This window comes from Rana temporaria, chromosome 2 (assembly GCF_905171775.1).
Source record: "Rana temporaria chromosome 2, aRanTem1.1, whole genome shotgun sequence".
Taxonomy (NCBI): domain Eukaryota; kingdom Metazoa; phylum Chordata; class Amphibia; order Anura; family Ranidae; genus Rana; species Rana temporaria.
Genome location: NC_053490.1, coordinates 495,014,058 through 495,029,214, shown reverse-complemented (window position 1 = coordinate 495,029,214; position 15,157 = coordinate 495,014,058).

The window sequence follows — 15,157 nt, the reverse complement described above, 5'->3', positions numbered from 1 at the left end:
CCCTTAACTGTATGTTCAGGGCGTCGGGGGACTCCATGCCACTGCTGCCCCTTGGAGCCCTGCCGCCCCAATGCCTGGCCTCAGTGGCCTGGTGGGAAATCCGGGCCTGAGTATACATGGTCTTCCATTGCATGGACCTGCTGGATTAGATTCCTTGATAGGGTATCTTTAAAAGCCCAATAAGCTTGAAGGCAGAGCATTCTGCCTTTTCCACCTTGATACCCAATAAATTGAATGTGCATGCCAGGTGAAATGTGGATCTTTTCGTTTGTATCCTTGATGTTTAGCAACGTCAAGCCCTCACTCCCACTCAGAGCTACCCAAACCAAATTAAACAACCTCTCCTTGAAGAAAAAGGCTTCCCTCAAATTAGGTAGACTGGTAACAGGAAACCTGTAATAAATAGAGAGTGAAAAATAGGTTAAAAGAAAGTAGAACTATAGATAAAAAAAAAAATCATTTTGGATAGAGCAAGGGTTATAACCCCTGTCAGATTTTTTCCACCTTATGTGTCTCATTGTGGAGATTTCCCTTTACTTCCTGTAACTTAGCTAAACAGGAGGTGAGAGGAAATCCCTGCAAATTAAGGGAATCTCTTGGGTACCTCCAAGTAAAAAGAACTAGTGTCCCCATTGGAAGATTACTTTTCTGGTGACAATCCAAAATGTGTGATCTTTTTTACTTTCACTTTCAATGATAATGGTAAACAGGACAAATAGAGAGGGTAAATCTCCTTAACGGGGGGCACAGACAGCAATCAAAACTGACAATTCTTCTAATCCCTCTCCTCTCTATCCAAAACAAAGAAAAAAAAATTGCCATTAGTTATACTTTAACTGTGTTAAAAAAAGATTCTTTATTATTCCTCCCATTATGTCCATGTGACCTTAAGTCTTAGCATTAATCTCTGCAGAAGAGGATCAGTCATGTAAAACCTTCCTTTCAGCAGAGATCATGTGACAAAATGCCTAGGCTTTGTTGGGAGGACAACAGCATGTAATGTAAAGTACTGTGAACTATATACTGTATGCATTATACCTATCTATCCATTAGGTGGCACTGTAGAGTTATCTATGGTAGTGTAATCAAAGGAAGTGTTATCTTTCTCAGTGTATGTGTTCTCTTATATTCCTGTGCTCAAAATATACTTTGACCCAACACTGAATAATTCATCATGGGATTATATCATCATAATAATAAAAAGCAAATAAAACAAGTTCTACAAATCAAGTGTCCATGTGTGTTCATTCAAATAAGTGTTCAAAATCTTGTTTCAAAAATAATTATACTGTGAACCACTCCTAGTGATGAAGTAAGGTCAATCCGTTTTCCAAATGTAAAGGATTAAATGTGCCTCTTACCAGATCCCCATAATCTCTAAACTATAGCAGATCATGATACGCATGAGGTGAACAAATGCCTGGACTCAACCAGTGTATATTCTGACCTCCATGATAGATGGATCAAACAGCTTGCTGATCAGCTGCCCAGCCTAGCACACTTCGATCTGCACTCATTCTGCACTCTCCACTTGATATATGTGTAGGGTTAAAAACAGAGGGAATGCTCATTGCATATTGTATAAATATATGCCACTCCACATTGAGACCATACGATCGTAAAGTACAAAGGTCAAAAATCCAGCAAGTTTCACGTTTGGATATCTCCTTTTGAGATTACTTCCACACCAATCTCTCAATTCCAATTACCTCCAAGGATGAGGGATCCTTCCTATGACAATAAGCAAAATGTTTGGAAAGACTGTGTTTATCAAATCCTTTATGTATGTTGACTAGTGTTGCTCACGAATATTCGTATTGCGAATATTCGGCTCGAATATGGCATATTCGAGTATTCGCGATATATTTCGAATTTCGCAGTGAATATTCGCTATTCCGAATATTCGAATTTTTTCAATTTTATTTTTAGAACAGATCACATCCTAGAGATCTCCATCGACGTCTAAAAGCATTGCTGGTATGATTAGAGACCTTGGGCCGAGTATCTGAAGCGTTCATTTTATCTTGCCGAAAAATCGCAATGCGATTATTCGGCAATCGGAATATCGCACGATTATTTTCTCCGCCCTTCTTTTGCATCAGAGCCAATCAGAGTGCTCCTACCGCAGTTGTCGAAATTCCGCAATAAATATCGCATTCGCATTTTGCGAAATTTCGATAAAATATCACGAATATTCTGAGCCAATCAGAGGGCTCCTACCGCAGTTGTCGAAATTCCGCAATAAATATCGCATTCGCATTTTGCGAAATTTCGATAACAAATCACGAATATTCTGAGCCAATCAGAGGGCTCCTACCGCAGTTGTCGAAATTCCGCAATAAATATCGCATTCGCATTTTGCAAAATTTCGATAAAATATCACGAATATTCTGAGCCAATCAGAGTGCTCCTACCGCAGTTGTCGAAATTTCGCAATTATTTTCGCATTCGCAATAGCGAAATTTCGCAAACATTTCATTTCGATAAAATATCACGAATATTCGAATTTAGCGAATATTTCTCGAATATTCGGCTATATATTCGTGATATATCGCGAAATCGAATATGGCGTATTCTGCTCAACACTAATGTTGACCATGTGTTCACCAATACGCACATTCAATGCCATGGTGGTCCTGCCGACATATTGGTATCCATATGTACACCTTAGGAGATAGATAAGTCATTTGGTGCTACATGTGATAAAGTCTTTTATCTTATACTCTTTATTTGTGTGAGTGGAACTAAAGGAAGTGGTGCGCAAAGTTTTGGGATTTCTGCATACCTTGCACCTTCTACAGGGAAAAAAACTGTTAAATTCTGAAACGCGTTAGGTTTAGGCGAAAAATCAACAATATTAGGGGCCAAAACAATTCTGAGGATCTGAGATCTGCAAAACATTACTTTGGGTTGATCTGGAAGGACTTGGCCCAATATTCTATCTCCCTTCAACACTTTCCAATGCTTTTTTAAAAGCCTATTTATCCAATAATATTGGGTGGAGAATGTAGTCAAAAAAGCCCATCCAAAACTGTTCTTAATTCTGTCAGGTTTAGCCTGAGAGGACAAAAGAGTGCATTGATCCAATTCAGACATTCTCTCCATCTAAAGTTCTGAACATTCACAGGAATTACCCTTTTTAATATAACGTCACATGGCGTCAGAAGGGGGCGGGCTCCACCGGTTACGTCACTGGGTGGCCCTGCCCTTGCCTATATAACAGCTGTCAAAGCCAAGAGACAGCAGTTGGCGAGATGCCTCCCATCAAGGTGGAGGTTTTTTTTTTCTTTGGGTCTGGGCGCCATTATTGAAGATGCATGGACATCGCAGAACACTTTTTTTTCATAAAGGAATTGTCAAAAACTGTCTCCTGTCATTTTTCCTTTTTTGTCACTTTTTTGGGTGAATGAGTAGGGGTACCCCTACCTATTCACATGAGGGTGTCTGGGATCTGGGGCCCCCTTGTTAAAGGGGGCTTCCAGATTAGATTATGATAAGCTCCCCGCCTGCAGACCCCCACAACCACCGGGCAAGGGTTGGGGGATGAGGCCCTTGTCCCCATCAACATGGGGACAAGGTGCTTTGAGGGGACCCCATGTTGAGGGCAAGTGGCCTGGTATGGTTCAGGAGGGAGGGGCATTTGCTCATCCCCCCCTTTCCTGGCCTGCCATGGCTGCTTGCCTGCATAAGGGTCTTGTATGGATTTTGGTGGATCCCCATGCCATTTTGGGGCGTTCAGTGGCACTTGAATTTGCAGTGACAGCCCCATAATATTTGCTGTTCGGCAAACCGCCGAACGGGCGAACATCTGATGCTCGCTTTGAACATCGAACTCATCCCAATATGAGACTAGAAGAAGACCAGCAAATGTGTAACCACCTGAAAGCTATGTTAGAGATCATAGAGCAGCTACGCGCCATCGGAGAGGACATATGATGCCGTGGATTCCATGAAACATATGTCGGCGGCTAAGGTCTGACATCTCGTTCCCCTGCTGATCCCGCTAGCAGGCTCTGCAGTTACAACCTGGACATCTGACCACACGGCATCCAGTGTGATCGAGACAAGGTCCCAAACGTTACGCATGCAGTCCTAGTGCCGGGTAGGCACCTACACAAGTAAGGGGCCAATCAGCCTGTTTTTAATTATGTTTTATTAAAGCGGTAATACACTATAGACCCCTTTTGTTTTTTGTGGTTGGATTTATGGGATACCATAGGTACAAGCATCGTGCCAGTTCCAGCGTTCGGTGAATAGTGTACAGGCACTGTAACCTGTTCAGCGTAGCAGACCTACTTTTTCATTAAAGTGGTCCACTAAATCTGATAAGCGCATTCCCTGTTAAGAGCACATCGGGTGAAGTTCTAATAGATGATGGAGGCTGCATTATCACCAGGATTGATTGCATGAACACTAATTAAAGTATCCTGTGAAGGAGATTCCCTATGAACTGTGTTAAATCAATTGTGTTAATCAAGAGACACACTTTTTTCACATTTTATTATTTTTAATACATTTTTATTTTTTGCATTTATTCAATTTTCTTCACGGACTTTGGGCCAGATCCACAAAAACCTGGCGTAACTTAAAAAATCCCATTTAAGTTACACTGCCTTAAAATTTCTACCTAAGTGCCCGATCCACAAAGCACTTATCTAGAAATTTCAGGCCGTGTAACTAAAATTCCGCCGGCGCAAGGCGTTCCTATTCAAATGGGGCGAGTCCCATTTAAATGAGGCGCGCTCCCGCGCCGGCCGTACTGCGCATGCGCGAAGTTACGTTACGCCGAGTTTTGAGGATCGCGCCGGCTTAAAAAAGTTGCGTCGGGAAAAAAAATAAAATGACAGCGTCGCTCGGCATGCATTCCTGAGGGAGAACTCCATTCCAATTTTCTAAGAAAAAAACGGCATGGGTTCACCCCCCAGGAGCATACCAGGCCCTTAGGTCTGGTATGGGTTGTAAGGAGACCCCCCTACGCCGAAAAATCGACGTAGGGGGTCCCCCTACAATCCATACCAGACCCGTATCCAAAGCACGCTACCCGGCCGGTCAGGAAAGGAGTGGGGACGAGCGAGCGTCCCCCCCCTCCTGAGCCGTGCCAGGCCGCATGCCCTCAACATGGGGGGGTTGGGTGCTCTGGGGCAGGGGGGCGCACTGCGGGCCCCCCCACCCCAGAGCACCCTGTCCCCATGTTGATGAGGACAGGACCTCTTCCCGACAACCCTTGCCGTTGGTTGTCGGGGTCTGCGGGCGGGGGCTTATAGGAATCTGGGAGTCCCCTCAAATAAGGGGGCCCCCAGATACCGGCCCCCCACCCTAAGTGAATGGATATGGGGTACATCGTACCCCTATCCATTCACCTGTAGGCAAAAAGTAAAAGTTAGTAAACACACAACACAAGGGTTTTTAAAATAATTTATTATTCTGCTCCGGACGCCCCCCCTGTCTTCTTTATTAGCTCTATTACCAGGGGGGGCTTCTTCTTCCACTCTCCGGGGGTCTTCTTCCACTCTCCGGGGGTCTTCTTCCACTCTCCGGGGGGGGTTTCTTCTTCCGCTCTCCGGGGGGGGGCTTCTCCGCTCTCCGGGGGTCTTCTTCTATCTTCTCCCCTCTTCCGCTGTTGACTCGGCGAACCCCGGTTCTTCTGCAGCTGTCCGGTGCCTTCTTCTTCAGCGCTGGCTGCCTGCTATCTTTGTGTGTTAGCTCAATTTCTAACAGGCAGCCGGCGCGGTCTTCTGTGACGTCAGGGTCTTCTCTTCTGTTCTTCTCCCCTCTTCCGATGTTGCCTCGTCGCCTCTTGTCACTGTAATGATGGAAGCGCGCCTTGCATCCCATTTATATAGGCATCACCGTCCCATCATGCTCCGGTAGGTACCCACGTGGTGGGTGCACGTGGGTAGGCACCCACCACGTGGGTACCTGCCGGAGCATGATGGGACGGTGATGCCTATATAAATGTGATGCAAGGCGCGCTTCCATCATTACAGCGACAAGAGGCGACGAGGCAACATCGGAAGAGGGGAGAAGAAGACCCTGACGTCACAGAAGAGCGCTGAAGAAGAAGGCACCGGACAGCTGGAGAAGAACCGGGGTTCGCCGAGTCAACAGCGGAAGAGGGGAGAAGATAGAAGAAGACCCCCGGAGAGCGGAAGAAGCCCCCCCCGGAGAGCGGAAGAAGAAACCCCCCCCGGAGAGTGGAAGAAGACCCCCGGAGAGTGGAAGAAGAAGCCCCCCCTGGTAATAGAGCTAATAAAGAAGACAGGGGGGGCATCCGGAGCAGAATAATAAATTATTTTAAAAACCCTTGTGTTGTGTGTTTACTAACTTTTACTTTTTGCCTACAGGTGAATGGATAGGGGTACGATGTACCCCATATCCATTCACTTAGGGTGGGGGGCCGGTATCTGGGGGCCCCCTTATTAAAGGGGACTCCCAGATTCCTATAAGCCCCCGCCCGCAGACCCCGACAACCAACGGCAAGGGTTGTCGGGAAGAGGTCCTGTCCTCATCAACATGGGGACAGGGTGCTCTGAGGTGGGGGGGCCCGCAGTGCGCCCCCCTGCCCCAGAGCACCCAACCCCCCCATGTTGAGGGCATGCGGCCTGGCACGGCTCAGGAGGGGGGGGGACGCTCGCTCGTCCCCACTCCTTTCCTGACCGGCCGGGTAGCGTGCTTTGGATACGGGTCTGGTATGGATTGTAGGGGGACCCCCTACGTCGATTTTTCGGCGTAGGGGGGTCTCCTTACAACCCATACCAGACCTAAGGGCCTGGTATGCTCCTGGGGGGGAACCCATGCCGGTTTTGTTTTTACAAATTGAAGTGGAGTTCTCCCTCGGGAATGCATACCAAATGCCGTCGCTGGAATGGGCTTTTACATGGTGTGACTAGTTTACACTTTGTAACACCAGCCCTAGTTTTACACTTGCAAACTAAAACTTACGGCGAAAAAACGAAGCTGGAAAGCTTTGTGGATCGCCTTAAGTGCTAATTTGCATACTAGAAACGGCATTTCGACTCAAAATGCCCCCAGCGGCGGATGCGGTACTGCATCCTAAGATTCGGCAGTGTAATTCAATTACACATGCCGGATCTTCTGCCTAACTTTGGAAAACTGCTTCTGTGGATCAGTTCCAAAGTTAGGACAAGGGATACGATGGAGTAACAGCAGTTACTCCGCCGTATCTCTTTTGAGGATCTGGCCCTTTATTCTTTGGATTTATCTGTGTGCACATAAGATATCTCTAGATAGAGATTTATTGATTGTTGGATCCATATCTATCAGAGTGTTTATTTTAGTAGTATCACCCTGCCATTTGGGATCCTCCCTAGTGAGTGTGTCCCAATTGTTAGGATTTATTATTATTCACATTAGGTGACTTATCTCACTAGCGCCCTCTTCCACACCTTTATTCCATGGTAGTAGGCTACAGCGAGCAAACTAAGGGTTACAGAATCCTACACCCAAAGACTGAAAAAGTGACAATAAGCAATAATGTTAATTTTGATGAAAGTCCATCACCAGAAACACCAATCCCTGAAAGCTGTGAAGTGACTATACCCAGCAAACCAGAAGAAAAGGCAGAGCAAACCTGTGCAGGAGTCAGAACAAGAGTTGGAACTCACAATGCCTAAATCAATTTCCACACCAGATCTTGCTGAACTGCCTAAAATCAGAAGATCCACTCGGACTACAAAGGGGATATCATACCGCAAGATGTCATACACTGTCAAAACACACAGCATACTTGAACCAACATCCTGGGAAGACAGAGAAAAACTGCCAAAATGTGAAGCCCAAAAATGGAGAAAGGCAGCAGAAGAAGAATTAAACTCACTTCAAGAAAATAAAACCTGGACACTCAAAGAGCTCCCTCCTAACTGAAAAACTTTAGGAAGTAAGTGGACTTTCAAAGTAAAGTCAGATGCAGAAGGAAATATCCACACATACAAAGCCAGACTGGTTGCCAAGGGTTAATCCCAGAAATGTTGTGAAGATTACGATGAAACATTCTCTCCCGTCATAAAACACTCCACCATAACTCCGCCAATGCTTCTTAGCATTGCAGCCGGGAAGGGCATGCAAGTGAAACCTAGACGTTAAAACTGCTTTCCTATATGGAGAGATTAAGGAAAATCTCTACATGGAGCAACCATCAGGGTTTGAGCAAGGAGACAACCCTGTGTGTAAACTTCAAAAGAACAGCTATGGTCTTACGCTATCTGCATGGATGTGGAATGAGAAAGTTAACAGTGGCGGAAGTATAGGGGTCGCTGAGGTCGTTGAGGTCGTCATGACGACCGGACCCCATGTTGCAGGGGACCCCATGTTGCAGGGGGCCCTCCTCCTATCGAGGCCCCCTGTAAACCTTGATAGGAGGAGCGACAGGGGCGGCTGAGACCAGGCTACCCCGATCCTCAGCCGAACTGTAATCGACATTGTGCAGGGAGCTCTTCACACTGATTTGACCTAAAGTGAAAGCACAGTGTGTACTGTGCTCTTTGTCGTCGTCCCCCTACAGTGCAGTACCCGGCAGGAAGAGGTAAGGTAAAGCACTGCCGTTTTTTAAAAGGCTATCTGTATGTATGTGTGTGTGTGCATGTGCATTTATGTGTGTGTATGTGCATGTATGTGTGAGCATGCATGTATGTGTGTATGTGTGCATGTATGTGTGTCTGTGTGCATGTACATGTATGTAGGTGTGTGTGCATGTGTTTATATGTGTGTGCATATGTGCATTTATTTATATATATATATATATATATATATATATATATATATATATATATATATATGTGTGTGTGTATTTATATGTGTGTATGTATATATACAGTATATGTGTGTGTGTATTATGTGTGTGTGTGTGTTTATATATGTGTATGTGTTTACATGTATGTATGCACATTTTATGTATGCATGTTTAATCCTGACCCCCTATATGTGCACAATCAGAGGCTGTGGTCATGGTGCAGGAGGAGATCTGTGCTGCTCTGTGCAAAACCACTGCACAGGGCAGGTAAGTATTAAATGTTTGTTATTAAAAAAACAAGACTTTAATATCACTTTAAATTTGCATTCTCTTGCAAAGCTACACCCACCACTGAAATCTTCAGCGTCCTACACTTCCAGATGTATCTGGGTGCCTGCAACTGCCTGCTTGTGTTTCCACTCACCAATTTCTATATAATGGGCCAGATTCTCGTAGAACTGCAACATAGGCAATGCTTTCGACGTGAACGTAACTTACGTACAGCTCTATTCGCGAACGACTTACGCAAACGACGTAATCGGCGGAAAATTCGACGCTGGCCCGACGTCCATACTTAACATAGGATACGCCTCATATAGCAGGGGTAACTTTACGGACGTACGTTTCTGAATCGGCGTATCTACCTAATTTGCATATTCCTCACGTAAATCTACGGAAGCGCCACCTAGCGGCTAGCGTAAATATGCAGCCTAAGATACGATGGTGTAAGAGACTTACGCCGGTCGGATCTTAGTGAAATCTATGCGTAACTGATTCTAAGAATCAGGCGCATAGATACGACCCCGCACACTCAGAGTTACGACGGCGTATCCGGAGATACGCTGTCGTAACTCGTATCTGAATCCGGGCCAGTATCTTCAGCACTACAAGCTATCACAGAGACACAGCCTACATTACTTGGTGGCATTTGCAGGAGGGGTGGCTGACTGGTAGGGCACAAGCGGCACTTGAAGAAGCTGAACAGTTCTTATGAAGTAATTCTGGAGACTGGTGAGCACAAAGGTATTCAGCGATGTCCCTAATCTCTCCCTACTTGCACAGAAACCTTTCTCTAAGCTATCCCCCTGTCCCTAACAAGTGTGGATCCTTTCCCTACACTTTCCACTTATAAATGCAATCCAAACGCAGCAGGGCACTGCTATTTATTAACGCTGACCTCAGTTAAGATGACCATCAAAGGTCTGAGGAGTTGCAGCATCCAATCAGGCAGCTGCTTTTCTTGAGACACCTATAAAGTCTTCAGAGGAACAATGTTTCTCTGAGCATCCACTCTTTCTACAGTATGGATGGAGTACCATCTACACCTGCTACATTTTTAAGTCAGGGTCCTTGTGCTTCGAGACTATGGTCCTAAACGCTAAGTTACCATGATCTCTACATCAGTCCAGAGTTCTGTGTATGAGGATCATGTGTATTGAGATAGTAATGCCTCCTGGGGTACCGATGCCCCATATTCCAGGAGGCACTAATTTTTACTATTCGTAGAACAATGTGTAACCAGACACAGTGGGGTTGACTTACTAAAAGTGGGTAAAGTGCCCCCGGACAGACCCCTATAATAGGCCTGGCAGCCGGAGCGTCACTCTGAATAGTACTGGGAGGAACAGGTCTCTCACACAGACCTGTCTCTAGGCCCCCGCCACAGGCCAATTTCAATAGAGGACTTAGTAAATAAGGACAGAGAATCCTCCCAGTAAACTTCTTTTGCAAATGGTCCCCGGATGACAGCAAGCATACCTGTCAGTGGTCCGGACACCCGATCCCAAACTAGGATCCTTTCAATAGGCCTCGGAACCCAGTGGAGCACTGGGGTCCCTTCTCATCTCAGGAAGAGGTTCACTGCAGGGTTCAGCTCTGGCCAGGTGGGTCACGCCGGCGGGGTCCATGGATGCGCATACCCTGAAGGTGGGAACCGCACCTGGAACGGGGACCCCGTGGAAAGTTTTCGACACATGACCTCTCTCTCAGATCTACCCTCCCCCAGCATGCCCTGCGAGGGAAAACATCCTCTAATTGGCTGCTGGGAGAAGATCTGCTCCGCCAGAAACCCTCTAGCGCCAGCTGCCGGCCAGGGGTGGCACTGCACTCCCTGACCACAGTCTGACCCAGTGGAACTTCCAGAATGACAGAGATCATCAAATTTAGGCAAACATTGAATGGGAGCAAGGTAACTCTCCCGTTCCCCACTAAATTAAAGCGTAGTGCCCATACTGAAAGCAAGGGGGCGCTACAATTACAACTCCTTTAAGCTTTGACAAAAAAACCTGGAAGATGATTGGTTTCTATGCAGAGCTTCACCAGATTTTGCACTCTCCAGCTCTAGAAACATCATTCTCATCTAGGCAAGAATGGTGATGGGGACGAATCCAGCAGAAACCAAAAAAAAAAAACAAATAAAAAAACATAATAAAGAAAGCTTGTCTTTTAAAAAAAATGTAGGGCGAGGATTAGAATGGGAAAAAGTTTAATATGTTTAATAAGGTCAGCTTTGAGATAGTGCCCAGCAATGGAGAAAATGGGGAAGAGGGTTCTCCGCAAAAGGGGGTATAAAAGGGACTGCAAGAGTGGGGATGTAGAAGAAGGTAGAGGGGGTGAGTAAGGGGATGCCCAGCATAAGAAATGGGTGAATTGGGGTGCTCAGTAAGAGGGTTTAGATGAGGAGTGCCTAGTAAGAATAGATGGCTCAGCAATGCAAATCCCAGCAAGGGCGAAGTTTAACATTTGTGGTGTTCCCTGTGTCTGCAGATCTGAAGAACACTCCAGCGGAAATGTTAGTGTTAAAAATAGAGACTGCACGCTTCACAATGCATTAGATTAAGAAATATCTGTTGTGAAGTTTGTGTGGCACCAGCCCTTTTAGTTTTTGTACGTCTCGTCGGTTTGTCTTCATGCGGGTGAGAATAAACAGTTACCTTCCAAGAGTAAACTAAACACGTTTTCCAGAAATTCCAGATCAATAAACAGACCTTTTACTCCTACTATCTGATACTGAACTGCATATTTTTAATTATACAGTCAGGCTTAAAGATGGATTACTTTTATTTCACATTTCAAAAATAAAAATACATAAAAACAGCAACGATATGCAACAAAAAGAAAGAGATGTCATAAATCAAGTGTTGATTACATTTTGTTTCCAGGAATTCATGCATACAGTGAGTAGAGCCTTCACCCGAGCTGTTATCCCGAGCAAGTACATGACTGGTGGAGTGGACATCTTTACTCCCTCGATAACTACAACCCTTTCCCAATTACCTTACAGCAGTGGTTCTCAACCTGAGGGTCGGGATCCCCTTGGGGGTCAAATTGTGATTTGCCAGGGGTCACCGGATCCTGGGCTGTTCCTGAAGCGCTCGCCGCTCTCCCCGCCTTTTCACGGCCGCCCAGCAGGGCTGTTTCTGGAGCCCGCGGCCGCCCACTCAGACTATTCGGAGCTGCCCAGTTCACGGCATGGAAGGGGGGGTGAAGACTAAAGATCAGCTGACTGGTGAGGAATATGAAGTAGGAGGGGCTGAAGGAGACCCTCTCTCCTGATTTCAGCATAGGGGTCACTGCTGCGAGACATCACAAAGCCAGAGACACAGCGAGTAACACTGCCTGTGATTATATTTGCCATTAAAAGTCCCCACTACAGTTCTCAGATTAGCCGATGACCTAGCACTGCTACTCGTCACATCTCACCCCCCCCCCCCCCCCTCTCAACAAGAAGTAAGAGAAGAAATAAAAATAGAGACTACATGAAAGGGAGAGGAAAAGAGGGGGAGTAACAAAGAAAAAGGGAGAGTATTTTTAATGGTCTAGAAAAAAACTTTTTTTTCAACCCGATCGTTAAAACGGCATTGCCTACACACGATCGTGAAAAAAAATGCTCTGGCAAAGCGGGGTGACGTACAACACGTACGACGGCACTATAAAGGGGAAGTTCCATTCGGATGGCGCCAGGCTTTGGGCTGCTTTTGCTGATTTTGTGTTAGTACAAGACGATTCACGCTTTTCAGTCTGTTACAGAGTGATAAATGTGCTGACTCCATTATGAACGCTAGTTTTAACAGAACGAGCGCTCCCGTCTCATAACTTGCTTCAGAGCATGCGTTTTTTTCACGTCGTTAAAGCCCACACACGACCATTTTTTACAACGTTAAAAACGACAACTTTTAAAAATGACGTGAAAAATTAGAGGAGCATGTTCTAAATTTTGAATGGCCATTTTTTACATCGTGAAAAATGCTCTGGAGCCCACACACGATCGTTTTTAACCGCTTGCCGACCAGCCGCCGCAGTTTTTTGACGGCAGGTCAACTCGGCTGCGCGAGATCACGTTATATTACATCATCCTGCGAATCAGCCAATAGGGGCGCGTGCACGCCCACGGTCCCGACACGTGTGCCTGGCGGGCGCGATCACCGCCGGGCACCCGCGGTCGCTCGTTACAGAGCGAGAACCGGGAGCTGTGTGTGTAAACACATAGCTCCCGGTCCTGTCAGGGGGAGAAATGCATGATTGTCTGTTCATACAATGTATGAACAGCGATCAGTCATTTCCCCAAGTCAGTCCACCCCCCCCTTCAGTTAGAACACACCCAGGGAACATGCTTAACCTCTTCCTCGCCCCCTAGTATTAACCCCTTCCCTGACAGTGGCATTTTTATAGTAATCAATGCATTTTTATAGCACTGATCGCTATAAAAATGCCAACGGTCCCAAAAATGTGTCAAAAGTGTCCGAAGTGTCCGCCATAAGGTCGCAGTACCGATAAATATCGCTGAACGCCGCCATTACTAGTAAAAAAGAAATATTAATAAAAATTCCATAAAAATATCCCTTATATTGTAGACGCTATAACTTTTGCGCAAACCAATCAATAAACGCTTTTTGCGATTTTTTTTACGAAAAAATATGTAGAAGAATACGTATCGGCCTAAACTGAGGGAAAAAAAAGTTTTTCTATATATTTTTGGGGATATTTATTACATCAAAAAGTAAAAAATATAATTTTTTTTCAAAATTGTCACTATATTTTTGTTTATAGCGCAAAAAATACTAACCGCAGAGGTCAAAATACCACCAAAAGAAAGCTCTATTTGTGGGAAAAAAAGGATGCCAATTTTGTTTGGGAGCCACGTCGCACGACCGAGTAATTGTCAGTTAAAGCGACACAGTGCCGAATCGCAAAAAGGGGCCCGGTCATTGAGCAGCAATATGGTCTGGGGCTGAAGTGGTTAATGACATTAAAAAAAACGTAATTTTTTACAACCTGAAAAACGATCGTGTGTACGTGGCAAAAGAATAAGAGAAAGAACAAGAAAGATGGCTAGAGAGAGGAAGGGAAGAAAAAATAAAGAAATTAGGATAGAGAGAAAAAAAAGTGAAAGAAAGGAGAACAAAGAGAGAGCGGTACATCCCATGCCCAGTGGCTGACCTTCTGTGTTCAGAATGTAGTAGGGCAGCTGCTTGGTACGGGACCTTGAAGACCTGGCCTAGAACCTGGAAGAAAGTACAAATCACTGGAGTAGCAGTGTCTACTTCAGTGATTTCCAGTTTCTAGGGGCATTGGCCAGGTATGGTATATGCTATGCATGTATAAAATATCAATACCCGGAATTCATCTTTAACAATTCACTCTGACTGCATATGGAAATTATGACTTTTTGGTAAGCTATGTACTTCTTGATCCTGTTCAAAGGAGATAGAAGTAAGAAAGAAAAGGCTGAGAAGCTTTAGAATTTTTTTGACAAGGGTGTATACAGCAAAAGTGAGTTTTCTTTCAAGACTACTGGGTTGATTCGAAACAATATACGGTGATGAGTGTGGCAGTCCAGATGTGCTTACAGCAGAATTGCTGTTTCTTTATATCAATAGGTGCCAGTTATAGTAGTTTCAGCTTGCTAAAGTGAACCTGTAGCCAAGATACAGGCATTCAATTTACTTCCTATTAAGTATATTCTTAAAGGGGTTGTAAAGACAAAAATATTTTCCTCTTAAATTAAAGTCTGACAGTAGCTGATAAAGTAAAAAGTAATGTTTTGCATTATATAACTAGTTTGATACCTGTTGAAATCAAGCTGTTTTATTCACCTCCAGCACTCCTGAATCATTATTCTCATTGACTTCCTGCTTTGCGGTGCGCATTCATTCTTGCTACATCACGGCCTAATGGGAACTACAGTTCCCTTTAGGCTTAGCCTCCATGCCTGTGAGGGATAAGAGAGCATCTTCACGCAGGGCTGTAGTCATAGGGAGGGGGTGAACACATTCTGCTTTCCACCATGCAAAACGCCTCAGATGCTGGTGGAAAGCAAGAAGAGGAGAGACAGGAAATGGCATTTTCAAACCTGGATTGCTGTATTTTGGAGGTCAAAAGAAAAAAAGAGGTAAGTGATATTTAAAT